Genomic DNA, 24,373 nt, shown 5'->3' with positions numbered 1-24,373 from the left:
GAACAGACGTTGGTGCGTCTATCCTGCCAATGGATTTGCAGGATCTTCCGGAGGCAGTGTTGATGATATTTCTCCAGTGCTTTGATGTGCCTGCTGTACATAGTCCATGCCTGAGAAGCGTGTCTGAGGGCAGGTATCACTACTGCTCGGTAGACCATGAGCTTTGTGCCGGTTTTACGGTTCTGGTCTTCAAACACTATGACTTAGGCGACCAAAGGCTGTGCTGACACACAGAAGGTGGTGTTGGACCTAGTCATTGATATGTGCCCTTGTTGACAGTCGGCTCCCGAGGTATGAAAAATGGACCATTTTGCCAAAGGCCTCATCGTGGATTTTGATCATCCGGGGTGGGGTGGGGGTGAAGGGCAGTGCTGTGTGGTGGGGATAGGTTGATAGAGCACCTTTCTTTTACGGAGATGTTTAGTGTAAGGCCTATGCTCTCAGACACTATGGTGAGCGTGTTGACGATGGTTTAGAGCTCGTCCTCTGAGTGAGCGCAGACACAAGCATCATCTGCATATTGTAATTCGATGACAGAGGATGGCACGACCTTGGATCTGGTCTGAAGGTGATGGAGGTTGAGCAGTTTATCATTTATTCTGTAGATTATCTCCACTCCAGCGGGAAGCTTACTGACGGTGAGATGTAGCAATGCAGCAAGGAAGATGGAGAAGAGCGTGTGTGCAGTGACACAGCCTTGCTTCACCCCGGTCCGTACATGAATTGGGTCTGTGGTGGATCCATTGGTCAGGATCACAGCTTGCATGTTATCACCAAGCAAGTGGAGGATGGTGACACATTTTAGAGGACAGCCGAATTTGAAAAGTGCACCCCATAATCCCTCACGGTTGACAGTGTCAAAGAAGGTTGAATCAACCCCACAGTCACTGACACCAATCTCCTCCCATGTGATATAAACCAACCCTTGTCACTGACACCAAGTGGACTGGGAAAATATGTTGAAGGGTAAGACTGTAGAAACGCAGTGCCAAACATTTAAGGAGCCATTTCATAATCTCAGCAAAGATTTATTCAAGTGAGAAATAAAGATGCTAAGAGAAGGATGAACCATCCCTGGCTAACCCAGGAAGTAAAGGATGGTATCAAATTGAAAAAAAAGGCAGACAATGTTGTGAAGGACCGTGGAAGGCCAGAGGATTGGGAAATTTTTAGAAACCAGCAAAGGACGCCTAAAAAAATGATAAAGACGGAGAAGATAGCAGATCAGAGCAAACTGCAAGAAATATAAAAACAGACAGCAAGAGCTTCTACAGGTATGTAAAAAGGAAACGAGTATCTAAAGTAAATGCTGGTCCCTTAGAGGATGGGACTGGAGAATTAATAATGGGAAACATGGAACTGGCAGAGATTTTGAACAAATATTTTGTATCTGTCTTCATGGTAGAGGACACTAAAAACATCCCAACAGTTATTCAAGGAGCTATTGTGGGGGGTGGGTGGGAACGTAAAAGAATCACTATCACTAGAGATAAAGTACTCAGCAAGCTAATGGGACTAAAAGTGGACAAGTCCCTGGACCTGATGACATACATCCCAGGGTCTTCAGAGAAGTGGCTGCAGAGATAGTGGATGCACTGGTTGTAATCTACCAAAATTCCCTGAATTCTGGAGAGGTCCCAGTGGACTGGAAACTGCAAATGTAACATCGCTATTTAAGAAAGGAGGGAGACAGAAAGCAGGAAACTATAGACCAGTTAGCCTACCATCTGTCAATGGGAAAATACTGGAGTCCATCATTAAGGAAGTAGTAGCAGGACATTTAGAAAATGATATTGCAGTCAAGCAGAGTCAGCATGGTTTTTTGAAAGGGAAATCATGTTTGACAAATTTGCTGGAGTTGTTTGAGAATGTAATGAGCAGAGTTGATGAAGTAGAACCAGTTGATGTCATATATGTGGATTTCCAGAAAGCATTTGATAAGTTGCCACACAAAAGGTTACTGCAGAAGCTAAGATCTCACGGAGGTGGGGGTAATATATTAGCATGGATAGAGGATTGGCTAACTAACATAAAACAGATACTCAGAATAAATGGATCATTTTTAGGTTGCCAAACTGTAACTAGTTGGGTGACACAGGGATCAGTGCTGGGGCCTCAACTATTTACAATTTATATTAATGACTTGGATGAAGGGACCCAGTGTAACGCAGCCAAATTTGCTGCTGATACAAAGATAGGTGGGAAAGCAAGTTGTGAGGAGGATGCAAAGAATCTACAAAGGAATATAGACAGGCTCAGTGAGTGGGGAAAAATCTGGCAGCTGGACTATAATGTGGTAAATGTCAGGTTATCCCCTTTGGTAAGAAAAATAAAAACACAAATTATTACTTAAATGGAGTCGATTACAAAATGCTGTAGTACAGAGGGATCTGGGGATTGTTGTACATGAAACTCAAAAGGTTAGCATGCAGGTACAGCAAATAATCAGGAAGGCAAATGGAATGCTGGCCTTTATTGCAAGGGGGATGGAATATAAAAGTAGGGAAGTCCTGCTACAACTGCACAGGGCATTGGTAAGACCACAGCTGGAGTACTGCACACAGTTTTGGTCTGGACTTGTCTCCATTCCCGTTCCGAGGGGATTGCTACACCAGTTGGGAGGGGCAACATTTGGGGACACTGATTCCCCATCAATTCCCATTCCCCTTCTTTCTGGTGGATAATGGAGGGGCCACTGTGTGTAATGTGCAAGTCAGTAAGCATTGTCAGCAAGCTCTTTCTAATTGGAGATTATATTCAGTGGAAAGTTTGACACTATTGTAGATTTTGTACCAAAGATCAAGGTAGGATTAAAGTAAAAATGCATAATTTTATTGCAAACTAAATTTCTGTTGAGAGTCGCTGAATTAAGGGGAAAGATAACACACAGCATTTCTTAAATGGACACAGCAGCCCCGAGAACACAATCAGCAATATATCCAGAATAGTAAAGTCCAGCCCAGTTATAGGGTTATTAACATCAGCAGAAACAAACCCCAACTGTCAGAAGGAACATGATTTAGTCGGGATGTGATTAACAGCAGCATTAACAGCAGATTCCAACCCCTGCAGTCACTTGTGAACTCGCTGGTGTGTCAGCAGGTTGGATGACCCAGTTAATCCCTTCCCACACATGGGGCAGGTGAACGGCCTCTCCCCAGTGTGAACTCGCTGGTGAGTTACAAGGTCGGATGAACCAGTGAATCCCTTCCCACACATGGGCCAGATGAACGGCCTCTCCCCAGTGTGAACTCGCTGGTGTTTCAGCCGGTGGGATGACCCAGTGAATCCCTTCCCACACACGGGGCAGGTGAACGATCTCTCCCCAGTGTGACTGTGTTGATGAATTTCCAGGACAGATGGTGATCTGAATTCCTTCCCACAGTCCCCACATTTCCACGGTTTCTCCATGGTGCGGGTATCCTTGTGACTCTCCAGGTTGGACGATCAGTTGAAGCCTCGCCCACACACACAACACGTTTACAGTTTCTCCCCGCTGTGAATGGTGCGATGTTTCTTCAGGCTGTGTAACTGGTTAAAGCTCTTTCCACAGGCAGTGCACTGGAACACTCACTCGGGTGTGTGTGTCTCGGTGCTTTTCCAGTCACACTGATATTTACAATCTTTTCCCACAGGCAGGACAGACAAACATTTCTCCTTCCACTTTCAAAGGCCGATGATATTCAGGTCCTGATGAATCGATTGACTTCATCAGATCTTGACACGATGTTTGGTTTGTGTTTCCTGTCTGAAAATCTCCCCTTCTAATACGCTGTAAAAGGAGATAACAAAACTCATCACTGTCAGTACAAGACACAAATTCAGGATAGACACATCTAGGGTCCATGGAACATTCTTTCCTCTCTTGTTCTTCCAAAGTTGTAAATCTCTGTCCCACACATTGTCCCTCCTGCTGTGCTGAAATCCAAATCAACACACAATTCTAAACTGTTTCTCCTCCACTCCCAGTTTTCAACACCAATTCTGGCTGGGTTCAGTTCTATATTCACTGGTTCCCCTCCCCTGAAGGTTTTTTTTCTGTTAAGTTCGTATTTAGTCTGTAAATAAAGGTTAGTTAAATCAGCGGATTGCTGAGTAGTTGCTGGGTGTATTTCTCTAAGGTTTAGAGTTTAGTTCTACTTGATAGTTGCGAGTGTAACTAGAGGGATGACAGGACAGCTCAGTCCCGTGGATTACACATCCTGTGGCATGTGGGAAATCCTGGAAGCTTCACACAGCCGGGACGACCACATGTGCAGGAGGTGTCTCCAGCTGCACCAACTCCAGCTCCGTGTTTTGGAGCTTGAGCGGCGGCTGGAGTTACTGCGGTGCATCCATGAGACTGAGAGCTACGGGGATCTCACGTTTCTAGAGGTGGTCACTCTGCAGCTTAAGAATGTGCAGGCAGATAGGGATTGGGTGACCCCTGGACAGAAGAGGAGGACCAGGCAGGTAGTGCAGGAGTTCCCCTGAGTCCATCTCGTTCTCCAACTGGTTCTCTGTTCTGAGTACTGGTAAGGGCGATGGTGGCTCTGGGGAGTGCAGCCAGAGTCAAAACCATGGCACCACGGGTGTCTCAGCTGCACGGAGGGGAGAGGGGGGAGGAAAGAAGAATGGAAGAGCTATAGTGGTGGGGGATTCAATAGTCGGGGAGCAGATAGGTGTTTCTGCGGCCGCAGACGTGACTCTGGGATGGTATGTTGCCTCCCTGGTGCCAGAGTCAAGGATGTCACTGAGCGGCTGCAGAGCATTCTGGGGGGAGAGGGTGAACAGCCGGAGGTTGTGGTCCACATCGGGACCAATGACACAGGTAGAAAGAGGGGTGAGGTCCTGCAGGCAGAGTTTAGGGAGCTAGGAGAGAGATTAAAAAGCAGGACCTCGAAGCTAGTAATCTCCGGATTACTCCCGATGCCACGAGCCAGTGAGTACAGAAACAGGAGGATAGAGCAGATGAATACGTGGCTGGAGAGTTGGTGCAGGCGGGAGGGCTTTAGATTCCTGAGGCATTGGGACCGCTTCTGGGGGAGGTGGGACCGGTACAAGCCGGACGGGTTGCACCTCAACAGAGCCGGGACCAATATCCTCACGGGGGCAGGGGTTGCTAGTGCTGTTGGGGAGAGTTTAAACTAGCTTGGCAGGGGGATGGGAACCTGACAATAGATTCAGTAGGAATTTAGCTGGAATTAGAAAGCAAAATTAAAGAAAGTGAGTTTGAAGGAGAGAGGAAACAAGCAGGAAAAAAGGTTTAAAAAAACAAATTTAAAGGCACTTTGTCTAAATGCACGTAGCATTTGTAACAAAATAGATGAGTTGACGGCACAAATAGATACAAATGGGTATGATCTGATGGGCATTACAGAGACGTGGTTGCAAGGTGACCAGGTCTGGGAATTAAATATTCAGGGGTATTTGACAATCCAGAAGGACAGACAGAAAGGAAAAGGAAGTGGGCAGCTCTATTGATAAAGGATGGAATAATGAGAAACAATATTGGCTCAAATGATCAGGATGTTGAACCAGTTTGGGTGGAGATAAGGAATAATAAAGGGAAAAAGTCACAGGTGGGTGGTGTAGTCTATATGCCCCCTAACAGTAGCAACTGTGTTGGTTGGAGCATAAACCAGGAAATAGTGGGGGCTTGTAAAAAGTTAACAGCAATAATCATGGGTGATTTTAACCTCCATATTGATTGGACAAATCAAATTGGAGGGTAGCCTTGAGGAGGAGTTCACAGAGTGCATAAGGGATGAGTTCCTTGAGCATTATGTAACGGAACCAACCAGGGGGCAGGCTATCTTAGATCTGGTCCTGTGTAATGAGACAGGATTAATTAACAATCTCCCAGTAAAGGATCCCCTTCGAATGAGTGATCATAGCATGGGTGAATTTCAAATTCCGATGGAGGGGGAGAAAGTTAGATCTCTAACCAGCGTACTAAGCTTAAATGAAGGAGACTATGTAGGTATGAGGGCAGAGTTGGCTCAAGTGGACTGGGAAAATCGATTAAAGTGTAGGACAGTTGATGAACAGTGGTGTACATTTAAGGAGATATTGCACAACTCTCAAGAAAAACATATTCCAGTGAGGAGAAAAGGGTGTAAAAGAAAAGATAGCCATCCGTGGCTTACTAAAGAAATAAAGGACGGTGTCCAATTAAAAACAAGGGCATACAAAGTGGCCAAAACTAGTGGGAGGACAGAAGATTGGGAATCTTTTAAAAGCCAGCAAAGAAAGACTAAAAAAATGATTAAGAAAGGGAAGATAGACTATGAAAGTAAACTAACACAAAATATAAAAACAGATAGCAAGAGTTTCTATAGGTATCTAAATAGGAAAAGTAAATGTTGGTCCCTTAGAGGATGAGATCAGGGAATTAGTAATGGGGAACATGGAGATGGCAGAAACACTGAACAGATATTTTCTATCAGTCTTTACGGTAGAGGACACTAACAATATCCCAACAGTGGACAGTCAAGGGGCTACAGGGGGGAGGAACTTAACACAATCACTAAGAAGGTGGTACTCAGTAAGATAATGGGACTAAAGGCGGATAAATCCCCTGGACCTGATGGCTTGCATCCTCGGGTCTTCAGAGAAGTAACGGCAGGGATAGTGAATGCATTGGTTGTAAATTTAACATAATTCCCTCGATTCAGATTGGAAAACTGTAAATGTAACACCTCTATTTAAAAAAGAAGGCAGACAAAAAGCAGGAAACTACAGACCAATTAGCATAACATCTGTGGTTGGGAAAATGTTGGAGTCCATTATTAAAGAAGCAGTAGCAGGATATTTGGAAAAGCACAATTCAGTCAGGCAGAGTCACCATGGATTTATGAAGGGGAAGGAATGTTTGACAAATTTGTTGGAGTTCTTTGAGGATGTAACAAACAGGGTGGATAAAGGGGAACCATCGGATGTGGTATATTTGGACTTCCAGAAGGCATTTGACAAGGTGCCACATAAAAGGTTACGCACAAGATAAAATATCATGGGGTTGGGGGTAATATATTAGCATGGATAAAGGATTGGCTAACTAACAGAAAACAGAATCAGGATAAATGGTTCATTCTCGGGTTCGCAATCAGTAACTAGTGGGGTGTCGCAGGGATCAGTGCTGGGACCCCTACTATTTACAATCTATATTAACAATGTGGAAGAAAGGGCCGAGGGTAACGTAGCCACATTTGCTGACGATACAAAGATAGGAGGAAAAGCAATGTGTGAGGAGGACACACAAAATCTGCAAAAGGACAGAGACAGGCTAAATGAGTGTGCAAAAATTTGGTAGATGGACTATAATGTTGGAAAGTGTGAGGTCATGTGCTTTGGCAGAAAAATTCAAAGAGCAAGTTATTAATTAAATGGAGAAAAATTGCAAAGTTTAGTATGCAGGTTCTGCAAGTGATCAGGAAGGCCAATGAAATCTTGGTCTTTATTGCAAAGGGGATGGAGTATAAAAGCAGGGAATTCTTGCTACAGTTATACAGGTATTGGTGAGGGCACATCTGGAATACTGCGTACAGTTTTGGTTTCCATATTTACGAAAGGATATACTTGCTTTGGTGGCAGTTTCTTGTCTTGGAGGGTTGTCAATCTGTGGAATTTGCTGCCTCAGAGAGCTGTGGAAGCTGGGTCATTGAATAAATTTAAGACAGAGATAGACAGTTTTTTAACCAATAAGGGATGATGGGGAGAGGGCAGCGAAGTGGTCCAGAGTCCATGATCGGATCAGCCATGATCGTGTTGGGTTGTGAAGCAGGCTCGAGTATGGCCTGCTCCTGCTCCTATTCCTTATGTTCATTTGTTCTTATGTTGAACACTCTCTCAGCAGACACTTCCAGGGCAGGTACAGCAAGGGTTTGATACAGAGTAAAGCTCCCTCGACACTGTCCCATCAAACGCTAAACCTTGCCCATAATGAGCAGGGCTCAGGGAGGTTGGTTGCTAGGCACTGCAGTGATATCATTAAGCTAGTTTGAATAGCTAATAGTTACTCCAAACTAACTTAGGCCAGCATATCTGGCCACACAGAAAAACCTTGTGGAGAGATAAGAAAGCACCAAGCACGAAACAAAGCACAAAAATAAACATTCAATAACAAATAAAAAATACAAGGAGGCTGAGAGAACCTGCACCTTGCACCAAGATTTACAAAGCACGAAACAAAGCACAAAAAGTAATAAGCAATTAATTAACAAATAAAAAAATAAAAGGAACCCTGCATCTAAAGCACCAAGACCAAAGTAATTGATGGGATTGAAGGCCATTAAATCCCCGGGGCCTGATAGTCTGCATCCCAGAGTACTTAAGGAAGTGGCCCTAGAAAGAGTGGATGATTGATGATCATTTTCCAACAGTCTATCAACTCTGGATCAGTTCCTATGGCCTGGAGGGTAGCTAATGTACCAACACTTTTTAAAAAAGGAGAGAGAAAACGGGTACTAATAGACCAGTTAGCCTGACATCAGTAGTGGGGAAAATGTTGGAATCAATCATTAAGGATGAGAGAGCAGTGGCAGGATCGGACCAAGTCAGCATGGATTTATGAAAGGGAAATCATGCTTGACAAATCTTCGAGAATTTTTTGAGGATGTAACTAGTAGAGTGGACAAGGGAGAACCAGTGGATGTGGTGTATTTGGACTTTCAATAGGCTTTTGACAAGGTCCCACACAAGAGATTCGTGTGCAAAATTAAAGCACATGGTACTGGGGGTAATGAACTGACGTGGATAGAGAACTGGTTGGCGGATAGAGAACTGGTTGGCGGATAGAGAACTGGTTGGCAGACAGAAAGCAAAGAGTCGGGATAAACGATTCCTTTTCAGAATGGCAAGCAGTGACTAGTGGGGTGCCGCAGGACTCAGTGCTGGGACCCCAGCTATTTACATTATACATTAATGATTGAGATGGAGGAATTGAGTGTAATATCTCCAAGTCTGCAGATGAAACTAAGCTGGGTGAGCTGTGAGGAGGACGCTGACAGGCTGAAGGGTGACTTGGACAGGTTAGGTGAGTGGGCAAACGCATGGCAGATGCAGCACAATGTGGATAAATGTGAGGTTATCCACTTTAGTGGCAAAAACACAAAGGCAGAATATTATCTGAATGGCAGCAGATAAGAAAAAGGGGAGGTGCAACGAGATCTGGGTGTCATGGTACATCAGTCATTGAAGGTTAGCATGCAGGTACAGCAAGCGGTGAAGAAGGAAAATGGTATGTTGGCCTTCACAGCAAGGGGATTTGAGTATAGGAGCAGGGAGGTCTTACTGAAGTTGTACAGGGCCTTAGTGAGGCCTCACCTGGAATATTGTGTTCAGTTTTGGTCTCCGAATCTGAGGAAGGACATTCTTGCTATTGAGGGAGTGCAGCGAAGGTTCACCAGACTGATTCCCGGGATGGCAGGACTGACATATGAGGAGAGACTGGATCGACTGGGCCTGTATTCACTGGCGTTTAGAAGGATGAGAGGGGATCTCATAGAAACATATATAAAATTCTGACGGGACTGGACAGGTTAGATGCAGGAAGAATGTTCCCGATGTTGGAGAAGTCCAGAACTAGGGAACATAGTCTAGGGATAAGGGTTAAGCCAGTTAGGACTGAGATGAGGAGAAACTTCTTCACTCAAGAGAGTTGTTAAGCTGTGGATTTCCCTGCCTCAGAGAGTTGTTAATGCCAGTTCATTGGATATATTCAAGAGGGAGTTAGATATGGCCCTTACGGCTAAAGGGATCAAGGGGTATGGAGAGAAAGCAGGAAAGGGGTACTGAGGTGAATGATCAGCCATGATCTTATTGAATGGTGGTGCAGACTCGAAGGGCCGAATGGCCTACTCCTGCATCTATTTTCTATGTTTCTATATAATAAGCAATCAATCAATAACAAATAAAAGATCGGCGTATCGGTTCTTTCTCACTGTGTAGATCTGCTCCTGGTGATATACCCTCAACCTCCCACTGACTGCAACTCAACTTGCATGTATGTGCAGTCAAAACTCAGAGAAAGCTCACAATCTCTTCAGTCAACTTAAACTGGGGTCTTGAGATCTCTTGCAACCCAGAAAGCAAAATGAAAAATGGACCACAATCAATCAATAAATAAATAAACACAAAAATAGAAGTCCTACCTTCAGCGGGCCGCCGATGAGGGAGCCCATTGGGCCAGGGATAGGGGCGGTGTGCTTCGGGCCCCTCCCACACAGCCTGCAGAGCACACGCAGAGATTCTGGGGGCGAGGAGCTACTGCACATGCGTGCACACTCTAGCGTGCATGTGCCGAGGTCCTGGCACTGTTTTCAGCTCCGGGACCTGGCTGCACCTCCATCGAGGCGAGGCTGGGGAGCGGCCAAACTCGGCCTGAAGATTTTTGGTGCCCTAATCGGTGTAGAAAAGCGGCGACCTCTGGTGAGTTCGCCAGAAATCTCTACTGGTCAAATTTGGGCCCCAAGAGTGGGACTGTTTCAAATTTACCAATTTATCACTTTGTTCTCACCAATGTGCGCAGTCCCTTTAAATCTGCTGCACGGTGTCTCTTCCAGCGGTGGGAGCTGGTGAGCGGTCCCTTTAAATCTGCTGCACGGTGTCTCTTCCAGCGGCGGGAGCTGGTGAGCGGTCCCTTTAAATCTGCTGCACGGTGTCTCTTCCAGCGGTGGGAGCTGGTGAGCGGTCCCTTTAAATCTGCTGCACGGTGTCTCTTCCAGCGGTGGGAGTTGGTGAGCGGTCCCTTTAAATCTGCTGCACAGTGTCTCTTCCAGCGGTGGAATGAACATGGTTCAGTCCTGGATGTGATTAACAGCAGCAATAACAGCAGAATCCAAACCCTGCAGTCACTTGTGAACTCGCTGGTGTCTCAGCAGGCTGAATGATCGAGTGAATCCCTTCCCACACATGGAGCAAGTGAACGGCCTCTCCCCGGTCTGATCTCGCTGGTGTCTCAGAAGGTGGTGATTGTTGTGCGTGTATACACCCTGTACACTCAATGTACAGTTAGTTACATAAGACCTATGAATGTATCTTTACACTGTATACAATATGCCTGTACCACCAGAGGGTGCAACAGGTGGAGACCTAGAGGTCACCTGCACACTGCAGTTATAAAAGGGAGCCCACCTTACTGTAACCTCATTCAGGAGCTGCAATAAAAGGACGAAGGTCACAACAGTGCAAGTGCAATACCTTACCTCGTGGAGCCATGACTAGAGTGCTGGCAAACCCGACAGTAATTACTGTTGAATCTGTTTCCACACACGGAGCAGGTGAACGGCCACTCCCCAGTGTGAGTGCGCTGGTGTGTCCGCAGTTCCTTTTTGCTTTTAAAGCTCTTCTCACAGGCAGAACATTTAAAAGGTCTCACATTGGTGTGAACAAGTTGGTGTGTCAGTCGGTGGATTGAGGAAATGAATCCTGACCCACACACGGAGCAGGCGAAGGTCTCTCCCCAGTGTGAACTCGCTGGTGTGTTAGCAGCTCACATGACCGAGTTAATCTCTTCCCACACACGGAGCAGCTGAACAGCCCCCCTCCCCCAGTGTGATTGTGTTGATGAGTTTCCAGCTCAGTTGGGTAATTGAATCCTTTCCCACAGTCCCCGCATTTTCACGGTTTCTCCCCAGTGTGACTGCGTTTGTGTTTGGCCAGGCCACAGGATCGGCTGAATCCTCGTCTACACACAACACGTGTACGTTTTCTCCCCGCTGTCAACTCTGCTTTTTGCTTCCATGTTATGTTTGATGATATTCAGGTCCCGATGAATAGACTGGCCGATCTTGATGTGATGTTGGGAGTTAAATTGTCCGTCTACAAATCCTCCCCTTCTAATAACCTGTACAATGAATGTAAAACAGATAAAAGGGAGTGAGAGAGAACCCAGAAAAACACACAGGCTTGTTGTAAAATTGAGTTCAATAAATCGGGGAATTTGTGGGGCAGGTTCTAGAAAAACAGTCACCATGAAAGCTGCCGGATTGTCACTAAAATCCCAACTGGCGCACTAATGTTCTTCAGCGATATGGGGATCGGGCGAGAGAGTCAAGTTGAGGTCGAAGATCAGCCATGGTCGTATTGACCGGTGGAGAAGGCTCGAAGGACCATATGGCTGACTCCTGCTCCCAATCCTTATGTTCTGATGGAAGGGAACCTGCCACCCAACCTGTCCCACAGCTTTTACCACCCAGAAGGAAAAGGGCAGCAGGTGAATGGGAACAGCATCATCTGCAAGTTCCCCTCCAAGTCACACACCATCCGGACTTGGTCATATATCGCCGTTCCTTCATCGTCACTGGGTCAAAATCCTGGAACTGGCTCCCTAACAGCACTGTGGGAGTACCTTCACCACACGGACTGCAGCGGTTCAAGTAGGTGACTCCCCACCACCTTCTCCAGTGTAACTAGGAATGGCCAATAAATGCCGGCCTTGGCAGCGACGGCCACAGCCCGGAACAAATTAAAAAATCTGTAAATGTTCAATGGATTAAAAGTCTCTCCAGAAATACTTGTTCCTCAAACACTTTTCCATTGTGTGGACAAAGTGTGTTTAACAATCTAATCTCCCCCAGAGCCCACCTCCCCGGGGGCCCCGCAACCAGAGCCCACCTCCCCGGGGGCCCCGCACAGGCCCAGAGCCCACCTCCCCGGGGGCCCCGCACGGGCCCAGAGCCCACCTCCCCGGGGGCCCCGCACGGGCCCAGAGCCCACCTCCCCGGGGGCCCCGCACGGGCCCAGAGCCCACCTCCCCGGGGGCCCCGCACGGGCCCAGAGCCCACCTCCCCGGGGGCCCCGCACGGGCCCAGAGCCCACCTCCCCGGGGGCCCCGCACGGGCCCAGAGCCCACCTCCCCGGGGGCCCCGCACGGGCCCAGAGCCCACCTCCCCGGGGGTCCCGCACGGGCCCAGAGCCCACCTCCCCGGGGGCCCCGAGCCCAGAGCCCACCTCCCCGGGGGTCCCGCACGGGCCCAGAGCCCACCTCCCCGGGGGCCCCGCACGGTCCCAGAGCCCAGCTCCCCGGGGGCCCCGCACGGGCCCAGAGCCCACCTCCCCGGGGGCTCCGCTCAGGGAAAGGCCGTTGCCGCAGGTTGTTGTTCGGGGCCTGAGGCCCACAGCGGGTGTGTGTGAAGCGGATAATGGCGGAGTGTTGTCTCTCGGGCGGGCGGGGCCTGGGCCCGCACTCGGTGTGTGTGAAGCCCGGGGCCCCCTGGGGTTTATTAACCCGCTCCCTCCCTCCGCCCATCTCTCAGACACAGCCGCCCCACCGCGCATGCTCAGCTCACACTGCCCGGGTGATTGATGGTGGCTCGGGCCAATAGGAAGAGCAGGGGCGGGGCTGGTGGCCCGAGTGGGTGGTGGGTCCTCCAACCAATCGGAGTGTGCGAGGGGCGGGGCTGATCCCGGATATCCCGCACTGAGCATGTGCGGACGGCGGCGGCGACAGTTGGTGGAGCCCGGATGATGTCGGTTGTTGGCGCGGGGCAGGAATTGGAGCCGCGCGTGGGGCTGGTGAGCGTCATAAACACGTGGTGTAGGGCCCAGGGCCAATCACAGCCCAGGGGCTGACCCCGGGCTTGACCCGCGGTGACAGGCCCGGGGTCAGCGGGGTCACCGGCCGCCAGCTGGGATTTGGGAAGGAGGAAAAATGGGAGACATTCTAAAGCAAATGGTGCAATTTGCAGGTGAACACAAAGCTGTGAGGGGCAGGGTCCGCTGATCAATCTGTTCCAGCATTAATAGCAGTATAGAGTACAACAAGCAAGTTCTGGTCAACCTTTATCACTCACTAGTTACACTCAGATATTGAGAGCTTGGGGTCTCGGCAACAGAAGACAAGGCCACCAATGGTTGGGCGATTATAATCAGGGATGCTCATGAGGGCAGAATGAGAGGAGCACAGACATCTCTGGCGGTTGTGGGGCTGGAGGAGATTACAGAGATAGGGAGGGGCGAGGCCAAGAAGGGATTTGTAAACCAGGATGAGAATTTTGAAATCGAAGCGTTGCTTAACCGGGAGCCAATGTAGGTCAGCGAGCACAGGGGGTGATGGGTGAACGAGACTTGGTGCGAGTTAGGACACGGGAAGCCGAGTTTTGGATGAGGTGAAGATTACGTGGGGTATAATGTGGGAAGCCAGCCAGGAGTGTGTTGGAATAGTCAAGTCTAGAGGTAACCAAGGAATGGATGAGGGTTTCAGCAGAGGGTGAGCTGAGGCAGGGATGGAGACGGCCGATATTACACAGGTGGAAATAGGCGGTCTTGGTTTTCTGGGGATATGTGGTCACAACATTCTAGATAAGATCATCCGCCATTTTCATAGAATGAAAGTGCAGGAGGCCATTCGGCCCATCGTGCCTGTGCTGGCTCTATGGTCGAGCTATCCAGTTAGTTCCACTCCCCTGCTCTTTCCCCATAGCTCTGAAAATATTGTCCCTTTAGTATTTATCCAATTCACTTTTGAAAGCCACTATTGAATCTGCTTGCACCGCCCTATCAGGCAGTGCATTCCAGATTGCAACAACTCGCTGCTTATACAATGGTTCCTCATGTCGCCTCTGCTTCTTTTACCAATCACCTGAACTCTGTGTCCTCTGGTTACCGACCCTTCTGCCACTGGAAAGTGTTTCTCCTTATTTAGTCTATCAACACTGTTCATGATTTTGAACACTCTATCAAATCTATTCTTAACCTTTTCTGTTCCAAGGAGAATTACCGCAGCTTCTCCAGTATCTCCACATAACTGAAGTCCCTCCTCCTTCGTACTATTCTCGTAAATCTCTTCTGTCCCTCTCTAAGGTGCAGATACCCTTCTGAAAGTGTGGTGCCCAGAATTGAGCACAATGTGTCAGCTGAGGCCTAACCAGTGTTTTATAAAGGTTGGGCATAACTAAACATCAAATGCTGCTATTTGTGTGATGGGGTTTAGACGGGCGAGGTTTATCCAGTCAGTTGGATGTGAGCTGAAACATGTGCACTTGGAGCGGGGAGCCGGGGACACGCTGTGTAACCGGGCACAGACACTCTGCACAGCCCACACATCACTTGTTTCCCACTTGGCCCAGAAGGATGTATTAAATGCAACAATTCATTTGATTTGACTTTAAATAGTTTTGTTTATAAATTTAATCATGCTTCTCTAATTTTATTTCTTAACTCAGATTCACGACCTCATTTTATTTCTTCCTCCGAGCCTCTCAACTTAATGTGGCAGTGTAATGTTGGCGAGTGGTGATTGATTGCCCTGGGAACCAACAGGAAGAGAGGTCAGAGGCCGGAGGGCCCAGGGAGCAGCGTGTTCTGCAACCAATCGCGGTGCTTGAGGGGTGGATCCTGAGTCGGCCTGTCAGGTGAGTCTGTGTGAATCCCTGTTAAACAATTCATCTTTTAAAGTTAAATCGAGATTTCTTTTGTCAGCAAAACAGTTTAACATTTGTCAGTATTTTGTTTCCCTGGAGTTCCTATTATGAGTTTCAGACACTTCAGTGCCAAGTGGACCAGGTGTTTAAAGGTCATTCATTTCCCCCATGTCGCTGTTATTTAAAGATACAGAGATTGATTTCCCTTCATTATGCATCTTTTGTAAGTAAACAAAAATCCTTTCTGTTAGCAGTGAGTCACATTCTGCACTGGGGGAGACGGCAGGTGGCTTCAGGCTTTAAAATTCTCATCCTCTTGTTCAAATCCCTCCAAGGCCTCGCCCCTCCCTATCTCTGTAACCTCCTCCAGCCCGCCAATCCTCTTAATAAGGAGAAACAATTTTCAGTGTCAGAAAGTTCAGTAACCAGAGGCACAGATTGAATGTGATTGGCAAATGAACCAGATGCTACATGAGGGGACTAATGAAGCAGCGAGATGTTCTGGCCTGGAACACACTGCCTGTTAGGGTGCTGGAAGCAGATTCACTTGTAACTTTCGAAAGAGATAAACATGAGTTGAAAAAATTTTCAGCGTTATGGGGCAAGAGTAGGACAGGAGTCCCCTGAGTGCATCTCGCTCGCTAACCGGTTTTCAGTTCTGGATACTGATGAGGGCGATGGTTTCTCTGGGGAGTACAGCCAGAGCCATGTCCACGACACCGTGGGTGGCTCAGCTGCACAGGGCGGGGAGGAAGAAGAGTGGAAGAGCAATAGTGGGAGTGGATTTGATAGTTAGGGGAACAAACAAGTGCTTCTGCAGGCACAGACATGATTCCAGGATGGTATGTTGCCTCCCTGGTGCCAGGGTCAAGGATGTCACTGAGCGGCTGCAGGACATTGCTGAGGGGGGTGGATGAACATCCAGAGGTTGTGGTCCATATCGGGACCAATGACATCGGTAGAAAGAGGGATGAGATCCTGCAGGCTGATTTTAGGGAGCGAGGAAAGAGATTAAAAAACAGGACCTCAAAAGTAGTAATGTCCGGAATACTCCCGGTGCCACGTGCTGGTGAGTACAGAAATAAGAGGATAGAGCAGATGAATGCATGGCTGGAGTTTGGTGCAGGAGGGAGGACTTTAGATTCCTGAGGCATTGGGAGTGTTTCTGGGGGAGGTGGGACCAGTACAAGCCGGACAGGTTGCACCTCAAGAGGACCAGACAATATCCTCACTGGGGGTTTTGCTAGTGTTTGGAAGGCAGAGGAAACAAAGGCTAGAAAATAGACAATAAGGGAGTTTGGCAGCGCTAAATGCCAGTGCCAGTGTGTTTCAATGAGATCACCTCTCATTCGTCTAAACTCCAGAGAGTATAGGCCCATTCTACACAAACTCTCATCATAAGACAGCCCTCTCATCACAGGAATCAATCTAGAAATACTTCAATGCCAGTGCAAGGTGTCTCGGGATTAAGGCAGATAAGCTGAGGGCACAGACAGACATGTGGGGGTATGATATTGTAACTATTAGTGAAACACGGCTAAAAGAACTGCAGGAATGGCAGCTCAACATTCCTGGTTACAGGGTTTTAAGACGAGATAGAAATGGGGATAAAAAAAGGCGGGCGTGTCGCAGTGTTGATTAAAGAAACAATTCCAGCTGTGGGGAGGAATGATATATTCGAAGGATCATCAAATGAGGCCACATGGGAGAAGTGAAGAACAAAAAAGGGGCGATCACACTGCTGGGGATGTACCAAAGACCCCCAAACAGTCAGAGGGAGACAGAAGAGCAAATATGTCGGCACATTTCTGATACGTGCAAAAATAATAGGGCAGTAATAGTCGGATATTTCAACTACCCAAATATTAACTGGGATAGAATTAATACGAAAGATATAGAAGGAGCAGAATTCTTAAAATGCATTCAGGAGTACTTTTTTAGCCATTACGTAGCAAGCCCAACAAGAGAGGGGGTGGTTCTGGACTTAGGTTTAATGAATGAAGCTTGGGCAGGTGGAAGGGGTATCAGTGGGAGAGTATTTTGGTGCTGGTGATCATAATTCAGTTAGATTTAGGGTAGTTATGGAAAAGGACAAAGATGGACCAGGAATAAAAGTTCTCAATTGGGGTAAAGCTAATTTTACTAAGCAGAGATGTGATTTAACCAAAGTGGACTGGAAACAGCTACTTGAAGGTAAATTAGTGTCAGAGCAGTGGGAGGCATTCAAGGAGGAGATAGCGAGGGTTCAGAGCAAGTATGTTCCCTTAAGATAAAGGGTGGGACTAATAAATCTAGAGCCCCTTAGATGTCAATATTAGAATATCCGAGATAGGAGCAGGAGTAGGTCATACGGCCCCTCGAGCCTGCTCCGCCATTCAATAAGATCATCGCCCTCAACTCCACTTTCCCACCTGATCTCCATATCCCTTGATTCCCCGAGAGTCCAAAACTCTATCTATCTCAGCCTTGAATAGACTGAGCATCCACAGCCCTCTGGGGCAGAGAATTCCAAAGATTCACAAGCCTCAGTGAAGAAATTTCTCATCTCTGTCTTAAATGGTCTCCCCCTTATCTTGAGCCCCCGAGTTCTAGTCACTCCAGCCCGGGGGAATCGAGCTCTCAGCATCTACCCTGTCAATACCCTTCAGAATCTTGTATGTTTCAATGAGATCCCCTCTCATTCTTCTAAACTCCAGAGAGTATCGGTCCATTCTACACAATCTCTCAATCGTAAGACAGCTCTCTCATCCCAGGAATCAATCTTGTGAACCTCCGTTGCACCATCTCCAAGGCAAGTATATCTTTCCTTAGATAAGGAGACCCAAACTGCCCAGTACTCCAGGTGTGGTCTCACCAAGGCCCTGTACAATTGCAGCAATAGATCCTGACTCTTATACTCCACCCCCTTACTGCTTGCTGTACCTGCATGCTCGCTTTCTGTGTTTCTTGCACAAGGACACCCAAATCTCTCTCAACACCAACATTTAAAGTTTCTCACCATTTAAAAGATATTCTGTTTTTCTATTCTTCTGACGAAAGTGAATAACCTCACATTTCCCGACATTATACTCAATCTGCCACCTTACTGCCCATTCACATCGTCTATCTATATATCTTTGCACTCTTGTGTTCTGCTCACAGCTTACTGTCTCACCGAGCTTTGTATCGTCAGCAAATATTACACTCGGTCCCTTTATCTAGGTCATTAATATAGATTGTAAATAGCTGAGGCCCCAGCACTGATCCTTGCTGCACCCCACTAGTTACAGCCTGCCGGAAGCCCCACCCCTCACACACTCCAATTGGTTGGAGGACCAACCGCCCATTCGGTCCTCCAGCCCCACCCCACTCTTCCTATTGGTGGGGAGCTGCCGTCAATCACCCGGGCAGTGTGAGCTGAGCATGTGCAGGCCCCGGGCCCAGATATAAACCGGGGAACATTCTTCCCACACCGGGGGGGGGGGGGATATAAACCGGGGAACATTCTTCCCACACCGGGGGATATAAACCGGGGAACATTCTCCCCACACCGGAGGGGGGGATATAAACCGGGGAACATTCTCCCCACACCGGGGGGGGGGATATAAACCGGGGAACATTCTCCCCACACTGGGGGGGGGGAGGGGTGATATAAACCGGGGAACATTCTCCCCACACGGGGGGGGGGGGATATAAACCGGGGAACATTCTCCCCACACCGGGGGGGGGGGGAGATATAAACCGGGGAACATTCTCCCCCTGCCTGCCGGGTCCTGGGTCCGCTCCAGCCCGAAGGAGCGGTCAGTGCATGCGCTGAGTCTGCCTCAAACTCTCAGGGAGCGTCTATAAATCGACGAGAAATCGTAATGGACCAGGGAGCGTCTGTAAATGAAGGAGCAATGGTGACTGAGCAGGGAGCGTCTATAAAGAATTCTAGAATCACAGAATATTGCAGCACAGAAGGGGGCCATTCGGCCCATCGAGTCTGCGCCGATACTTTCGGGGAGCAATCCGGTTATCCCGCTTCCCCCGCTCTTTCCCCAAATCCCTGCAATATCATTCTGCTTCAAGTCTTTGTCCAATTCACTTTTGAAGGCTACTATTGACTCTGTCTCCACCGCTCCGTCAGGCAGTGCATTCCAAACCCTAACCACTCCTTGTGTGAAAATGGTTTTCCTCATGTGACCTCTGTTTTTGCCAATCGCCTCAAATCTGTGCCCTCTGGTTATCAGTGTTAGAAACAGTGTCTCTATTTATTCTATCTCATCTTCATGATTTTTAACACCTCTATCAAATCTCGTCTTCACCTTCTCTGCCCCAAGGAGAACAATCCCAGCTTCTCCAGTCTCCACATAAATGAAGTTCCTCATCCCTGGCACCATTCCAGTAAATCTCTTCTGTCCCCTCTCCAAAGCCTTTGTGTCCTTCCTGAAGTGTGCCCAGAATTGGACCCAATCCTCCAGCTGGGGTCGAGCTAGTGTTTTATATCGCTTTAGCATAACTTCCCGGCTTTAGTACTCTGTGCCTCGATTTATAAAGCCCAGGATCCTTTACGCTTTATTAACAGCTTTGTTAACCTGTCCTGTGACCTTCAAAGATTTATTAAAATCTTTAAATATTTCAAAAAATGTAGCAGAAATGGTGATTGGTCAGGGAGCGTCTGTAAAGGAAGGAGAAATGGAGAGTGGTCAGGGAGCATCTGTAAAGGAAGGAGAAATGGAGTGGTCAGGGAGCGTCTGTAAAGGAAGGAGAAATGGAGAGTGGTCAGGGAGCGTCTGTAAAGGAAGGAGAAATGGAGAGTGGTCAGGGAGCGTCTGTAAAGGAAGGAGAAATGGAGAGTGGTCAGGGAGCGTCTGTAAAGGAAGGAGAAATGGAGACTGGGCACGAAGCTTCAATTTTAAAATTCTCATCCTTGTTTTCAAATCCCTCCGTGGCCTCGCCCCTCCCTATCTCTGGAACCTCCTCCAGCTCTACAACCCTCCAGGATTTCTGGCCTCCTGCACATTCCTGGTTTTAATCACACCACCATTGCTGGCCATGCCTTCAGCTGCCTAGGCCCGAAGCTCCAAAATTCCCTCCCTCCTCCTTTAACACCCTAAAAACGTAAGAAATAGGAGCAGGAGTAGGCCATTTGGCCCCTCGAGCCTGCTCCGCCATTCAATAAGATTATGGCTGATCTGATCATGGACTCAGCTCCACTTCCCTGCCCGCTCCCCATAACCCTTTACTCCCTTGTCGTTCAAAAATCTGTCTATCTCCACTTTAAATATATTCAATGACCCAGCCTTTACAGCTCTCTGGGGCAGAGAATTTCACAGATTTACAACCCTCTGAAAGAAGAAATTTCTCCTCATCTCAGTGCTAAATGGAAGGCCCCTTAGTCTAAGACTATGTCCTTTACTTTTAGTTTCCCCTATGAGTGCAAATATCCTCTCTGAATCCACCTTATCGAGCCCCCTCATTATCTTGTATGTTTCAATAAAATCACCTCTCATTCTTCTGAACTCCAATGAGTATAGGCCCAAACTATTCAACCTATCTTCATGAGACAACCACCTCATATCCGGAATCAACCGTGCGAACCTTCTCTGACAGCCTCCAATGCAAGTATATCCCTCCTTAAATAAGGAGACTAAAACTGTACGCAGTACTCCAGGTGTGGCCTCACCAATACCCTGTACTGTTGTAGCAGGACTTCTCTGCTTTTATACTCTATCCCCCTTGCAATAAAGGCCAACATTCCATTTGCCTTCCTGATTACTTGCTGTACCAACATACTAACTTTTTGTGTTCCATGCACAAGGACCCCCAGGTCTCTCTGTACTGCAGCACTTTGCAATTTTTCTTCATTTAAATTATAATTTGCTTTTCTATTATTTCAGCCAAAAGTGGATAACCTCACAGTTTCCCACATTATACTCCATCTGCCAAATATTTGCCCACTCACTGAGCCTTTGCAGATTTTTTGTGTCCTCCTCACAATTTGCTTTCCCACCCATCTTTGTATCATCAGCAAACTTGGCTACATTACACTCTGTCCCTTCATCCAAGTCATTAATATGGATTGTAAATAGTTGAGGACCCAGCACCGATCCCTGCGGTACTCCACTAATCACTGTTTGTCAACTGGAAAATGACCCATTTACCCTGACTCTGTGTTTTCTGTTAGTTAGCCAATCCTCTATCCATGCTAATATATTACCCCCAACCCAGTGAGCTTTTATCTTGTGCAGTAACCTCTTATGTGGCACCTTATCGAATGCCTTCTGGAAATCCAAATACACCACATCCACTGGTTCCCCCTCATCCATCCTGCTCATTACATCCTCAAAGAACTCCAGCAAATTTGTCAAACCTGATTTCCCTTTCATAAAACCATGCTGACTCTGCTTGATTGAATCATGATTTTCCAAATGTCCCATTACTGCTTCCTTAATAATGGACTCCAACATTTTCCCAACGACAGATGTTAGGGTAACTGATCTATAGTTTCCTGCTTTTGGTCTGCCTTTTTTTTTTAAATAGGGGCGTTACATTTGTGGTTTTCAAATCTGCTGGGAACGCCCCAGAATCCAGGGAATTTTGGTAGATTACAACCAATGCTTCAACTATCTCTGCAGCCATTTCTCTTCAGACCCTAGGATGTAAGATATCAGGTCCGGGGACTTGTCCGCCTTTAGTCCCATTATTTTACCTAGTACCACTTCATTACTGATAGTGATTGTATTAAGTTCCTCCCTACCTATAGCCCCTTGATTATCCACTATTGGGATGTTTTTAGTGTCTTCTACCGTGAAGACCGACACAAAATATTTGTTCAACGTCTCTGCCATTTCCCTGTTCTCCATTATTAATTCCCCAGTCTCATCCTCCAGGGGACCAACATTTACTTGAGCCACTCTTTTCCTTTTTAACACTCTTTGAAATGTGCCTCTTTGACCCTCGGAGTCAAATTCTATCTGATAATGTTCCTGTGAAGCACCAGGGGCCATTTTACAGAGTTATTTCACGGCTGAGGTAGATACATTTTTGGTGTTTGGGGAATCGAGGGACATCGGGCGGGAAAGTGGAGTTGAGGTTGATGATCAGTCATGATGTTATTGAATGGTGGAGCAGGCTCGAGGGGCTGTATGGCCTACTCCTGCTCATAACTCTTATGTTCTTAAAGGTGCTATATAAATGAAAGTTGTTGTTGTTGATAAAGGAAGGAGAAATGGTGATGGGTCAGGGAGAGCATTTGATCAGAACTGGGAGATAGGCAGATGGACAGCTTATAGGGAGCGATAGAGTGAGGGAAAGGAGAGAGAGAGAGAGACCATGTACACAAGAAATGAACTGTAAAGTTGGGTGGGGAAGAGGAGGTGGGGAAGTGACAGCAGACAAAAGGAGGCACAATGGGAGAAGGGAGAGTAATAAAAGACACATAGAAAATAAAAAGACTTGCATTTATTTTGCACCTTTCACCACCACCAGATGCCCCAAAGCACTTTACAGTCAATTAAGTTCTTTTTGAAGTGTAGTCAATATCGTAATGTAGGAAACGCAGCAACCAATTTACAATGTGATAATGACCAGATAATCTGTTTTACTGATGTTAAGGGAAAATATTGGCCAGGACATCGGGGATAACTCCCCTGTTCTGCTTGAAATAGTGCAATGGGATCTTTTACGTCCACCTGAGAGAGCAGACGGGGCCTCGGTTTAACATCTTATCCAAAAGACAGCACCTCCGACAGTACAGCAGTCCTTCAGCACTGCACTGGAGCATCAGCCGAGAGTTTTGTGTTCATGTCTCTGGAGTGCGACATCAACCCACAACCTTGTGACCCAGAGGCAAGTGTGTTACCCACTGAGTCACAGCTGACACAAATACTGACATAGTTAGAGCAGGTTAGCTCAGTTGGAGATGTTAGATGATGCATTTATCAATGCTTAGATATTTTGTCTATTCCTCAAAATCAGTAACATTTTGGAACGTTCAGGTCAAGGTTCACAGATTAACAATAAGAAATAGGAGCAGGAGGAGGCCATTGGATCCCTCGAGCCTGCTCTGACATTCAATAAAATCATGGCTGATCTGATCTTGACCTCAACTCCACTTTCCTGCCTGCTCCCCATAACTCTTCACTCCCCTATATTTCAAAAATCTCTCTATCTCCCCTTTAAATATATTGACTGACTCAGCCTCCACAGCTCTCTGGGGTAGAGAATTCCAAAGATTCACCACCCTCAGAGAAGAAATTCCTTCGCATCTCCGTTTTAAATGGGCGACCCCTTATTCTGAAACTATGCACCCTAGTTCTAGATTCCCCCACGAGGGGAAACATCCTCTCTGCATCTACCCTGTCAAGCTCCCTCAGAATCTTACACGTTTCAATAAGTTCACCTCTCATTCTTCGAAACTCCAATGAGTACAGGCCCAACCTGCTCAAGCTTACTTCACAAGACAACCCCTTCATCTCAGGAATCAACCTCGTGAGCTTCTCTGAACTGCCTCCAATGCAAGTATATCCCTCCTTAAATAAGGAGACCAAAACTGTACGTGGTACTCCAGGTGTGGTCTCACGAACACCCTGTACAGTTGCAGCAAGACTTCTCTACTTTTATACTCCATTCCCCTTCAATAAAGGCCAACATTCCATTTATCTTCCTGATTACTTGCTGTACCTGCATGCTAACTTTTTGTGTTTCATGCACAAGGACCCCCAGATCCCTCTGTACCGCAGCATTTTATAGTCTCCATTTAATAATAGTTTGCTTTTTTATTCTTCCTACCAAAGTGCATAACCTCACATTTTCCCACATTATACTCCATCTGCCAAATTTTTGCCCACTCACTGAGCCTGTCCATAACCCTTTGCTGATTCTTTGTGTCCTCCTCACAACTTGCTTTCCCACCTATCTTTGTATCAGCAGCATATTTGGCTGCAGTGCACTCCGTCCCTTCATCCAAGTCATTAATATAGATTGTAAATAGTTGAGGCCCCAGCACTGATCCCTGTGGCACCCCACTAGTTACAGTTTGCCAACCTGAAAATGACCCATTTATCCTG

The sequence above is a fragment of the Pristiophorus japonicus genome, unplaced genomic scaffold (assembly GCF_044704955.1).
Source record: "Pristiophorus japonicus isolate sPriJap1 unplaced genomic scaffold, sPriJap1.hap1 HAP1_SCAFFOLD_334, whole genome shotgun sequence".
Taxonomy (NCBI): domain Eukaryota; kingdom Metazoa; phylum Chordata; class Chondrichthyes; family Pristiophoridae; genus Pristiophorus; species Pristiophorus japonicus.
Note: the sequence above shows the minus strand (reverse complement) of the source record.